The following is a 14,016-nucleotide window of genomic DNA, read 5'->3' as shown; positions in this document are numbered from 1 at the left end:
CATTTTCGAGTTTCAGAACCAAAGTCTTCAACTAAAAGCTAAGTACCCCATTGGGGAAACCTTTTCTTGCTCTAAACCAATGTCAGTAAAAGTAAATAATTGCATTTCTTGTGGAAAGCAAATTCCTCATAAAGATTTTCATTCTTACTGTATTCCTTGCCTAGGCTCTGGCCACGACATACCTCACTGTCAGTTTTGTGTCTTATTTAAACCACAAACTATCTGTCTTTGGTATATTTTCTCTTCTAAATATTTTGGTGCTCAGTTCAATTATTATGTCTTCGGTAAGCCATCCAACTACTGACATTCTGAAAAAATGCAAAGATAAAGACAGAGACAGGCCGCCTAGGTCCATAGCTGCCGATGACGCTTCTCCTAAGCCAGTCGTCAGTTCACTGGTACTCAGTGAGGTGCTTTCGCAGCCCCTGATACCCACTACTTCAGATTCGCAGGCCTCTACTGAGACCCATTCGGAGTATGCCATGAGATGCTTCAACTGTGGAACCTGTGGATGTCTCTACCTTGGATGGGTCCGGAGCCGCTGTGCAGGCACCGGTTCTGAGGTTGTATTGAGGCCTACTGACTTGCATATTAAACCAACACCATCTTCTTCTTCAAGACCTAAAACTCGAACCATGCCTAGAAAACTGATGCCCAGACCGCATGGTCAGGCCTCTATGCCTAAAAAACAAATGATAAGAATGGCTGAAGACCTTATTACTTTAATCAGGGGAAGCCAACCTTCACCCCCCCCCCAAGAGATCTAGGACTGAGTTTGCTTATGATACTTCTGACCAGGATTCTGAAATTTCTGTTTCCTCTGATGACCAGGATTTAGCCTTATTTACCTATGAGGATTCTGATGCTGAGGACTCTATTCCCTCTGCCCCCCGGAGGATTTCTCTTTTGGTGAAACCTTGCATACTCTTAGGGAGCATTTTCATTGGGAAAGTCAGGATTTCTCTGATTCTAAAAAGAGGCTTAGGGATTTCTTACTCCTGCCCCAGCACAGGCCTTTAGCTATCCCTCCTGTACTAGACATTGTTGATGATGCCTTTCTGGAATCTAGCTTGGCCCCTGACTCTCTACCTCCTGCTCCCAGAAAACCTGATAGATATTACGGGTTCCTGACTCTCACAAGTTCCTTTTCAGAAATCCTACTGTGGATCCTGATACCATTTCACAGGGACCCAAGGGCATTAAAGCTACTATTGCCAAAAATCCTACCCCCTCTGATGGAGACTCCAGGGCGCTGGATAGATGGGGTAAGAAGGTATACACTTCTTTAACCTAGGCCATTAGGGCCTTAAACTGCCAGTTTCATATGTTAAAGTATCAGCAGCATATTATTGGATTGCTTAAACAGAAAATGATGTTGATTCCTGATTGTGCTGAAAATAAGGATTTACAGGATTTAATGCATTCTGCTGAACAAGTTGGAAAACATACTTTGCAATGTGGTTTTGATTCACTAGAGGCATCTTGCAGGGCCGCTGTCACTGGGTCTGTACTTAGAAGGCATGCTTGGCTTAAGGAGCAGTCCTTGCCAGATCATGTTAAAGCTAAATTACTGGATGCTCCCTTAAAGCAGGACCGCCTGTTTGGCAATAAGGCAGAAGAAGTTCTGAAAAAGATGGAGGAAAAAGCTAAATCTATGCAAACTGTTAAAGATTTCTTACAAGTACAACCTCCAAGATTTAGTAGGCATTGACCTTCTAAGAATTGGTCCTTTCCTGCCTCTTCCAGGCCTTCTCAGCCCAAACCCAGATCCAGCAGAACACCCAGGCTTCAGTCCCAAGGTACGCACAGGACTAAGCAGTAGGGGGCCCCCACTTCCAAATCTGGGAGTAGTAAAACTCCCCCCTATGGTAAACTGTCTCAATAACTTCACTTTAAAACTTCCAAGCACTTCTCAACTGACTGCCCCTTTGGGGGGAAAGATTGCTCTACGTGCAAAAAACTGGAAACTCATCATCCAGGACAAATGGGTTTTAAATATAGTGTCCCAAGGATACAGATTTCACTTCCATACATTACCAACCCCAAACGGTTGGCCAGATCTTCCCCCAAATCAGTGGGCAGAGGCTCAAAAGAAAGTACTCTGTCTCTTAAGCCTAAAGGCTATTCAGACTGTACCAGAAGTGGAAAAGGGACAAGGTTTCTACTCAAGACTTTTCCTGGTACCCAGAAAAGACAATTCATGGCGTCCTATCCTGGACCTGTGTACTCTAAACACCTTTTTGGTGATTCCAAAATTCAAGATGCTGACTCTTCAGTTGCTTCCTATGCTAGGCAAAGATGCCTGGTTGGCAACACTCGATTTAAAGGAAGCATACCTGCACATCCCAATCAGGGAATCTTGCAGAAGATACCTACACTTCAAAGCAGGCTACACGCATTATCAGTTCTCTGCACTGCCCTTTGGCTTATCTACTGCACCCAGGGTATTCACAAAATGCCTAGTTCCAGTCATTGCATTTTGCAGGCAAAAAATATTCAAATATACCCATACCTGGACGATTGTCTAATTCAGGCAGAAAGCCAGGACATACTTTTTAATCATCTGTCCTTTGTACAAAGGGTGCTGACTTGTCTGGGGTACACCATAAACTAAAAGAAATCACACCTGGTACCCTGTCAACAAATAATATTCCTGGGAGCAAGCTTGAATACAACTTCCCAGATGGCTTTCCTCACACCAGAGAAACAAATCCATTTGACAACCTACTTCAAACTAGTGGCCACAAAAAACTGCTATCTGCAAGGCAAATACTGCAAGCGTTGGGGTTCATAGCCTCTTGGATTCTTCTAATTCCATATGCAAGACTGCATATGCAGAAACTACAATGGTAGCCTATGGTGTCAACATTCTCAGGATCTAGAAGCAATGATTCCTATCATACCTTGCCTACGCCTAGAATTCATTTGGTGGGCAGAGGCCTGCCACCAAAACAAGGGACTACCATTCACTCTACCCCCTGCCCCCCAAACCCTAACAACAGATGCATCAGACTATGCATGGGGGGCTCACCTGGCAGGGAATTGCATTCAGGGCAAATGGAACCCAAGTCAAATGCACCTGCATATCAATCAAAAAAAATGTTAGCTGTACAGAATGCTCTGACAGCCTTCAAGGACCACATTCTTCCAGGACAATTAATGGTAAAGAAGGACACCACCACTGTTATGTGGTACATAAACAAGCAGGGGCATACCCATTCTTATAGGTTCATAGGTAGGTACTAAGCTATCTGCCCTAGGGCATTTATAAGCCTAGCCAGAGTGTGTCGGCTTTCGCCACCCCATTGATTAATTAACTGAGCCTCTGTCAAGCAGAGCCAATGAAGTGATCCCAGGGGTGTACTTTCTGTTACCCATCCACTCGTCAAGGCTTCTCTTGGAGTGTTAGTGAGGGGCTCTGCCTAATGTAGTTAGTAATTTTGTTCCAAAGCATGGGGAGTCTCTGTGACAGGAATTTATCCCTCCAGCATGTTCTGTTTATTGTTGTGGCGAGGTTTAGCTCACTAGAGCGCGTGGCTCGCAGTGACTTGGATTTCTTTAGGTGGAGCATGTCCATCAATTCTGAGTTGGACATGGCTTTGTAAGTCAGGCAGAGATCACCTCTGAGTAAGCGATATGCCACTGAGTACTGCCGGAGTTTTTTCAGTCGGGCTGCATAGGACATATGTTTGAGGCCAGTAATCCTCTTGGTGAGGTGCTTTTGTGGTCTTTCAAGCTGTTGGAAATGTCTTGTGAGGTACATCCCTAGTGGGGCATTGTACTCTACGATGGTTCTGATGAGTGACCAGTAGAGGGGCACTATAACCTCTTTATTTCTAGATGCGAACCCCTTAGTAATTATATGGGCCACATTGAAGGATTTCCTAACTACTTTGGCAATATGATTGTCAAAGGAGAGATTACTATCTACCTGGGTCCCCAGATCTCTTATTACCTCTTCTGTATTAAGGGGGCTACCGCCTATGTGGTAATTCGTAGATGTTTTGTTTTTCCCAAACGGGATGACTATGCATTTTTTGGCATTTAGCTTGAGGCCATGACTTTGACACCAGGTGTCTGTCTCAGTAAGGCCTTTTTGGAGGATGTCCGTGTCAGCCAGAGAGTCAATTATGGCTCCCAGTTTGCAGTCATCGGCAAACTTGGTTAGCCATAGCCCTCCTGTGTTTGCCTGTACTTCTGAGAAATATATGCCGAACAGTAGGGGTCCCAGAACTGAGCCTTGCAGGACACCACTTGTGACTGGTTTATTGTCAGACCTGGAGCCCGCTATTCTTACTGTGTGAGTTTTATCTGTAAGCTATTTGGCAACCCATCTTGTGATGTAGGGGTTTATGTTCAGGCTGGTGAGTTTTTCTATAATACCCGAGTGAGGAATTGTGTCGAACACCTTGGCGAGATCAAGGTAGGCTGTGTGAACCACCTTTCCCTCGTCTATGGCCTTGGTAACTGTCTTGAAGACGTCAACCAGGTTTAGTAGGCATGAGCTGCCCTTAACAAAGCCAAACTGGGTCGGGTCAAGTGTTTTGAGGTTCCCAATGTCTTTGTTAATGAGTTCCATGATGATGCACTCCATAGCCTTGCAGACCAGGCTAGTCAGGCTTATGGGGCGATAGTTACCAGGGTCAGTTGTGGCCCTTCCTTTGTGGAGCGGAATAACCATTGCTGTGTGCCATTCTATGGGCATGTAGCCTGTGGAGAGGCTGAGGTTCAGCAGTGTGTTTAGGTGGGGGGTTAGTTTGTTCTGTAGTTCGTGCAAGTCGCAGCCTGGGACACCATCTGGCCCCACTGATGCTATGTTTTTGGCTTTGGAAAGGGCTGTTTTCACCTGTGCTTCTGTGATTTCCGGGACACTACACTTTTCCTGTATTGTTGTGGGCCCTTTTGAAGGTGAGAAGGAGGTGAAGTTTGCACTAAATCTATCTGCCAGTATGTTGGCAATATCAGTAGGTTCAGTATATTTTGTGCTATTTTGCACTATCTCAGAGCATATCTGTGAGTTGCCACTTAGATTCTGGACATAGCTAAAGAAGGCTTTGTGGTTATCTTTCGAATCCTTGGCTATTTTTCTTTCAAAGTTAGCCTTGGATGATTTTATGAGGGACCTTAGTTTCTTACTGATACTGATCAGGGATATCTTTCCTTCTCGGGATTTGCTTTTTTTCTGAACTAGTTTCCTCCTTTTCTTGTATAACCTGTTTATGGCAGGGGTCCACCAGACTGGTTTCCTTGTCTTAGGGGAGTGAGTCTTGGTTTTGCTAGGGATGGCATGATCCATGCATCCTTGTAGTTGCTCATAGAGTGCAAGGGTAAAGGATTCTGCATCTTGGGCAGTGTTATCCTTTAGCGTGGGGGCTGTGAAACTTAACACCTCTGCCTTAATTAAGGTTTGCTTTAGAAAAGTTTTTCACTGTGGTTTCCTTGGTTGGGGGTGGTGGTGGGGTGTGGACATCCAGGGTGATTAGTTTATGATCTGATCTAACCAGTGACGCGTTGACCTACAGTACGGAGCACCTGTCGCCCATGTTGGTGATGACCAGGTCCAATAGGTTGTGGCCTCTGGTAGGGGAGTTTACCAGCTGATCCAGGGCATTTGAGTTGATAAATTCCCGGAAGCGCTGAGCCTGGGAGTTTGTATTCAAGTAGTTTTCCCAGTTAATGGTAGGGTAATTGAAATCTCCCAAGATTAGGGTGTTCGGTAGGACCTTCATGATTTCCAGTGTCTACAGAAAGGCGGAGTGGTGGTCCTGGGTCATGGAGGGTGATCTGTAGCAGGCCACAATTTGCATTGCAGATTTACCCGATGTTAGTTGTACATGGATGATCTCAGAGGTATCATGCTGCACCACTAACCTGGAGGTGTGGGTATCATTGATGAATATGGATACACCCCCTCCTTTTGTGTTTTGGTCCATGTTCTGTGGCCGAAATGTGTGGTATGAGTTGTAGCCCAGTAGTGCTGGAGTGCTCTCTGCTCTCTACCTCCTCTCAAGGTGTCTTCAGACCTTCCTCTTCTTTTTCCATCAAGGCTTTCACTAAGTCTAAAGCAGCCATGCATTCTAAGAGACAAGCTACACAGGGCCCATCTTCAGGCCCCATGCCTAAAAAACAGATGCTTAAAATGGCTGAGGATTTAATTACTCTTATCAGGGGTTCTCAACCCCCCCCCCCAGACAAAAGGCCCAGAGTGGAGGAAGAATCCCCCTCCTCTGTTCAGGGCTCCATTATTTCAGAGCACTCTGATGATCAGGAACATTCTTACTCCCCTTTTGAAGACTCTGATGCAGAGGAGTCCATTCCCTCTGTATCCCCCCCAGAGGATTACTCATTTGGGGAAACTTTGCATACCTTAAGGGAACACTTCCACTGGGAAGGCCAAGATTATTCAGATTCCAAGAAAAGGCTTAGGGAATTTCTCTTGCTACCTCAGCACAGGCCTCTGGCTATACCTCCTGTCTTGGACATACTAGATGATGTTTACTCGGAGGCCTGCCTTAACCGGGATTCTCTACCTCCAGCCCCAGTCAAGCCTGACAGGTACTACAGGGTTCCTGACTCACACCAATTTCTATACAAAAGCCATGCTGCTGACCCAGAAACCATCTCACAGGGCCCCAAGGGAATTAAGGCCTCCACTGCTAAAAACCCATTACCTTCCGAGAGAGATTCCAGATCCTTAGAAAGGTGGGGAAAAAAGGTATATACCTCGGCTTCCTTAACCATGAGGGCATTAAACTGTCAGTTCCATACGCTAAAATACCAACAGTTTTTGTTATCACAATTGAAAAGTAAAATGTCACAACCTGAACAACCAGACTTGAAGGAGTTGCAGGATTTGATGCATAGTGCAGAACAAGTGGGTAAGCATACCTTACAATGTGGTTTTGATGCTCTAGAGGCCTCATGTAGAGCTGCTGTTACAGGATCAGTCATACGTAGACATGCCTGGCTCAAGGAACAAACCTTGTCAGATCATGTCAAAGCTAAATTACTAGATGCCCCTCTACAAAAGGATGTATTATTTGGTGCTAATGCTGAGGAGGTATTAAGGAAAATGGAGGAAAAGGCTAAATCAATGCAAAAACTGTGAAAGATTTTCTACAGGTACAACCCCCACGTTTCAGTAGAAATTGGCCTTCCAAAAATTGGTCCTTTCCAGCCACGGACAGACCCCAAAGAGGTAGATATAGGCGCCCGAGGGGCAGAGGACAATCCCAAGGATCGTTTATAGGCAGACAATGGCACGCTCCTACACAAAGAGGTGGTGAGGATAACTCACAACCATTCAGAAAGCAAGCCCAATGACTTTCCCCTTTGCATGCCAAGCAAGACTCAAATGGCAGCACCCTTAGGAGGAAAACTGGCCTTATTTTCAAACAATTGGCATATTGTCACAAAAGACAAATGGATCCTGGACATTATAAACAGAGGCTACAAATTCCATTTTCACACCCTTCCAAAAATGAGAGGCATGCCAAACCTGCCACACAATCAAAGGGTAGAGGCACAAAGGCAGATTACAGATCTCATAGACATGAAAGCTATTCAAGAGGTACCTACGCACGAACAAGGTCAAGGTTTTTATTCCAGACTATTCCTGGTACCAAGGAAGGGAAAAGATTGGAGACCTATTTTGGACCTATCCATCCTAAACACATTTCTACTGCACCAAAATTCAAGATGCTCACTCTACAGCAGCTTCTTCCCATGCTGGGCAAGGAGTCTTGGCTGGTAACATTGGACCTCAAGGAGGCATACCTGCATGTCCCAGTCGGACAAAATTGCAGAAGATACCTCAGATTTCTTGCAGGTTCAACCCATTATCAATTCTCTGCATTGCCCTTTGGCTTATCTGCTGCACCCAGAGTATTCACGAAATGCCTGGCATCAGTAATTGCCTACTGCAGACTTCAAGGGATACAAATATACCCCTATTTGGACGACTGCCTGATCCAAGCGGACAGCAAGCACATTCTTCTGAAACATCTGGCTTATGTAATAATGTTGTTGAACTCTCTGGGATACACAGTCAACAAAAAGAAATCAAGGCTAATACCCTCTCGGAAAATAATTTTCCTGGGTGCCAACTTGGACACAAACACCCAGATGGCCTACCTCACGCCAGAGAAGCAGGGGCAACTAACTCAATACTTCAGAGCACTAGCAAATTGCACCAGGCTGACTGCAAGGAAAATCCTGCAGGCTCTGGGATTCATGGCATCTTGCATCTTACTAATCCCATGTGCAAAGCTGCATATGAGGAAACTTCAATGGTACCTGAAAAACCTATGGTCTCAACACAGCCACAGTTTGGAAACAATAATACCACTAATTCCATGTCTTCAAAAGGAATTTCTGTGGTGGGCTCAAGCATGCCAAACAAACACAGGTCTTCCATTCAGCAAGCCTCAAGCAAATCAACTCATCACAACAGATGCCTCGGACTACGCCTGGGGGGCGCACATGACAGATCGGTGCATTCAGGGCAAATGGTCCCAAAAGAAAAGCACCTTCACATCAATCAAAAGGAAATGCTAGCAGTAATAAATGCTATTATAGCTTTCAAAGACCTTCTGCAACCAGGTCAACTATTGATAAGAATGGACAACACCACAGTTATGTGGTACATAAACAAACAGGGAGGAACACATTCATACCCCCTATGCAGACTGGCCATGTCACTTTGGAACATGGCCATGGACTTGCAAATCGAACTACAAGCACAGTACTTGCCAGGCAAGGAAAACACGCTGGCAGACAACCTAAGCAGAAATATGACAGATCCACACGAACGGAAGTTGCATCCAAAAGTTTTTACAGAGATAATCCAAGCATGGGGAAGGCCAGACATAGATCTCTTTGCCTCCCACAAAAATCACCAATTGACAAAATTCTGCTCAAGGATTTTCCATCCAAAGGCCTGGAGAGTGGACGCTCTCTCTTTCAGTTGGACATCAATGACAGTTTATGCCTTCCTACCTCTTCCTCTGCTGCCCAAAGTTCTATTGAAAACCAGAGCAGACAGACCAAAGATGATTCTCATTGCTCCAGACTGGCCAAGACAACACTGGTACCCACTCCTGAGGAGCCTGACGCATTCCCCACCATGGACCCTGCCTCTAATGCCTCTTCTCCTGACTCAGCACAGCTTCAAAACTCTTCACAGCCAGCTAAAACACTCAATCTAGCCGCATGGAAGATTCCTTAGCATCACAACAGACCCTACTCTCCAAGGAGGTGCAGGATGTCATTTTGGAGGCCAGAAGGCCATCAACTAGAAAAGCTTACTCCACAAAATGGAAACGGTTTTGTGTCTGGAATGAGAAAAAGGGCCAGGATCCTGGAAAACTGAATTTACCTCAAATACTACAGTATCTAGCTGAGCTGCTAAGCAGTGGACTTTCATTCTCCATCAAAATCCATGCCTCAGCCATTTCTGCAGAATACAACACTGATCCACCCTTATTCTCTCACCCTCTCTAAGACAGTTCCTCAGAGGGGCTAAGAATCTAAAACCCCCAAGGAAACAACCAATACCTGCTTGGGATCTCAATTTCATTCTGGAAAAACTGACCTTGCCTCCTTTTGAGCCAGCGGCCTCATCAGATTTGCAATATTTTTCCTGGAAATCAGCTTTCCTTCTGTCTATTACCTCAGCTCGTAGAGTTTCAGAACTACAAGCTCTCATGGCTGTGCAGCCTTTTATCATCTTCCATCAGGACAGAGTTTCCTTATGAACCAACCCGTCCTTTATGCCAAAAGTGGTATCCAGGGTAGCTTTGAATCAGGCCATACACTTACCTACCTTTTATCCAAATCCTCAAAACAAAGGGGAGAGATTACTACATTCCTTGGACATCCACAGACAACTGCGTTATTATTTGGACAGAACAAAGCCTTTCAGAAAATCAGAACAGCTCTTTGTGTCCTATGCTATAGGAGCTCAAGGAAAGCCAATTTCCAAACAGACAATCTCAAAATGGATAGCCCACTGCATACGCTTTTGCTATTCTTTTCATGGCAAAACTGTACCTACAGGCATCAGATCTCACTCCACAAGGGCCACAACTACCTCTGCAGCTTTCCTCAGAGGAGTTCCTACCAAAGATATTTTGGAAGCAGCCACTTGGAGTTCTGTGCATACCTTCTCCAAGCACTACCACCTACCATTATACTCCAAAACTAGAGCAGACTTTGCCACTGCAGTCTTGCAGGGCATCCTGGCTCCTCCTAGTTCCACCTAGTGCCTACCACCCCTTTCTTAGCTTTGGGATTCTACCCATCTGTTATGACTGCAGCTGTATGCACGATGAACATAGTACAGTTTTGTACCTACCATAAATGTAGATGTTCAAGTGCTAATACAGCTGCAGTCCAGGTTTCCCTCCCTCCTTCCCCTCTTGGGACAGGCCTATTGGCTAACACCTCCTCATACAACCTGATTGGGGTATTCATTTATGGTGTATTTGCTTGCAACTACTGTATTTTGATTATATTGCATTGCTCTATTACACAAATTTATGTATTGCCTTCCTTCTGGGGGCACCTGACATCTGGGGCAAGAAAAACTGAAGAAAATGGCGTCGGCTGGTTCCTTTATACCCCTGTCACACTGACGTCAGGGAAGAAGCGACGACAACCGATGCCGGACCTTTTCTTTGGAATTCGGCCAACCGAGGACCCGCCTGACGGCAGGAGAACCCATCTGTTATGACTGCAACTGTATTAGCACTCGAACATCTACATTTATGGTAGGTACAAAACTGTACTTTTTCAAATGCATCTTTGTCAAACTGACAAAACCAAAACTACAAAATATCGAAGCGGCATGTAAGCAAATTCTTTCCCTGGGAAAGAATTTGCTTGGCCGCTTCGGTACTTTGCTGTTTTCGGCACTGTAGTGCGGTCTCGGAGTTGGTATATTTAAGTAGGGGGGGGCACATCCCCCCACTTAATCTCATGTTTTAATGTGTTTAATGTGCTTTTTTTTTTTTTTTTGTTGGAACAGCGATTTTTTTCCCTTGGAAAAAAATCGCTGTTCTGACAGTTCGGTTTTGTAAGCTTTCGCTTACATGGGGTCGATTAATCACTGTTCGCTTACCTAAGCATTTGGTGATCTAGACCTGTTAGTGACCCAGGATAGTAGGGGAATCACATTAATTGTTGACAGTCCAGTGTGGGTATTGTCCGGGTGTCACAGCATGTTTTGAGGATTAGCCTTGGAAGATGATGCATTTTGTTGACATGTGTTGACCTTAAGTATGTCAGCACTTCCGGAAATTGACTATTCATAATATTTGTGTGTGTATGTGTGTGTGTGTATAAATATATATATATATATATATATATATATATAGATAGTATATATATATAAATATATATATATATATATATATATATATATATATAGATATATATAGATATAGATATATATATATATATATATAGATATATATATATATATATATATATATATAGATATATATATATATATATATAGTTATATACATGTACACAAACTGTCATGCGGCCTTAAGAATAAGCTAGTAAGCTGTAATAAAACATTTTTTTTCTAGGGAGTTATACTTTTTGAAGTGTGTGACAATAAATCTGATGCTGTTTTTTTCCATCCATTCCTCTATGTGTGGGTCTCAGATCCGATGTCAGATGTGTGCTCTGCCATTTCAAAGTTTAGGATCCATTGCTCAGGCTCCTCCCCCTAGCCATAATCCCATGTATAGAGGGAGCTAGATCTCATTTGCCATATTTAAGTTTATTATTTATTATTTATTATTTTAATAAAATGTAATTTTTTAACCAATGATTGGATGCTCAGTAGCGTTATTTATATTTGATTTTGAGTTTGGTCAACATAACGCTGTACCCTTCTATTTCTTCCCCCTTTCAAGTGCTAAGAAGTTCTGTGATGCTCAGGAGAGGGTGAAGTTTTTCTTCACTAATTAGATAAGGGTTAAGTCTTTATTGGCTATTACCTTCTCTTTACTTGCAAAATTTTGCTCCGATATATTCTTCTTTTCTCCTCCCCCTTATTTTTTTTTACAGTTTAAAAAAAGTTTATATATGACAGTTTAATTTAGATAGCAGTTTAGTGTTACTGTTGGATTCTTACCATTAATTTTAAGCTGTTTTCAGTAGTTTTACTTGCTTGTAATCTGGGATTATATAGTTCCTAGAAGCCTTAGTATAGTTGTTCTTAACGGTGTAAGTTTTTTCTTCACTGTGTGGTCTTTGTTAAAGGAGAACTGTACCCATAGACTCAGAAAACATGTTTATTTCATCATAGTTTGGTGTTTCCTACATTTAACACCACTCTGTGAAAATTCACGTTTTTAAATATTTTTATATCCCAAACAACAAACTAAAACAATAAGTGAGAAGGTCACTGAAAAAACAATCAGTAAAAACAAAATGAAAACTCCAGCAAAGCTAGAACTTCCACTGAGTGACCTTCCAAACCTCTTGTATCAGAGGAACATGGGATATATGCAGATAACCCTTATGAACATCAGGTGTTTCAGCTAATTGGCAATTCTGAATGCCCATGACTTGTTTCATCATTTTAATGGACAATTTCAGGCCAAGAAAGCCAAACCCCAATAGCTGTGGATATGCATATTTCGGCTTTGTTTTGACCTCATCAGCACAGCACAAGCACAGTGTTTGACTAAGCATAAAAAACACAGGGCTGTTATACCCAGCTGATATCCATTATCATTAGGGTCACTGCAAAAATATTCCAAACAACAAACTAAAACAATAAGTGAGAAGGTCACTGAAAATACAATCAGTAAAAATAAAATGAAAAGTACAGCAAAGCTAGAGCTTCCAATTCTGAATGCCCATGACTTGTTTCGTCATTTTAATGGACAATTTCAGGCCAATAAAGCCATAAGGGTCCTTATAAGCCTAGCCAAGAGTTTAGCCCATGTTTAGACAAATCAGCACCAGATGCCTCTGTCCATCAGGGACATGGGTGGTGTCCCAGGGGTATATTTTCTGTTTCCCATCCAGTTATCCAGGTTGCGCTTAAAAAGGGGTAAACAGGTACTCTGCTTGATGTGGAGAGGTAGTCTATTCCATAGATGGGGGAGTCTCTGGGATACAAATCTGTCCCGCCAAAAAGTCTTGTTGATGTCACAGACCAGGTTGAGGCTGTGCATGTGGGTTACTGGAGTGGAGCTTGACTTGAGAATATGAGCAGTCCCATCAAGGTGGGGTCCATGATCGCCAAAGCCCTATCTGTGTATGGTAGATATTTGAGGCCCTGGATTCTCCTGGTGAGGAACCTCTGTGGTCTCTCCAGTTGCTGCATCTGCTTTGTGAGGTACATGCCGAAATGGGCGTTGTACTCAGTAATGGGCCTTATAAGGAAGAATACAGACATGTTCTGACCTCCTTGTCCCTGGATGAGATATCCTTACTTATGAGGCTAATTCCCTCCTGATTGTTTTTTGTGCCTCTAGGTATCCCACAATGCAGTGCTTGTCTGTAAAATATTACATCACGCAGGCCTCTTTCTTCCTAATGCTCCTGTGACTACACTGATTTTACAAGCATGCAATGCTGTCTTTCAGTCAGTTAGCTTTAAGTAACATTTTATGTCATTCAATGACTACTTAAAACACAAACGGTGCAAATGCCATCAGAGTGCTTTTTACTGCTGCTTCTTTTTAGAATGGCTAAATTGCAGTATTTCGTGAAGCCTGAATTGTACTAGTTCGACTCATCTCCCATCCCCCTTCACACCTAACTTCCCTAGCAGTCAAAGTGATAAGGGTAATTTGAGCTGTTACCTGCTGTAATTGCAGGAGACCTGACTTATGTACCATTTCCTTGTTCTAGCCTTTACTTTCTGTATGGGTAGGGGAAGGACCAGGGAGCTGTGACATCACAGCATGGCTGTTTTTTTGGGATGGTAATATAGATGTCAGTTTGGGGAGGAAATTGGCTAGAAAACTACCTGTATTTATTGACCTT

This window comes from Protopterus annectens, chromosome 7.part0 (assembly GCF_019279795.1).
Source record: "Protopterus annectens isolate FY-2018-M chromosome 7.part0, PAN1.0, whole genome shotgun sequence".
Classification (NCBI taxonomy): domain Eukaryota; kingdom Metazoa; phylum Chordata; order Ceratodontiformes; family Protopteridae; genus Protopterus; species Protopterus annectens.
Note: the sequence above shows the minus strand (reverse complement) of the source record.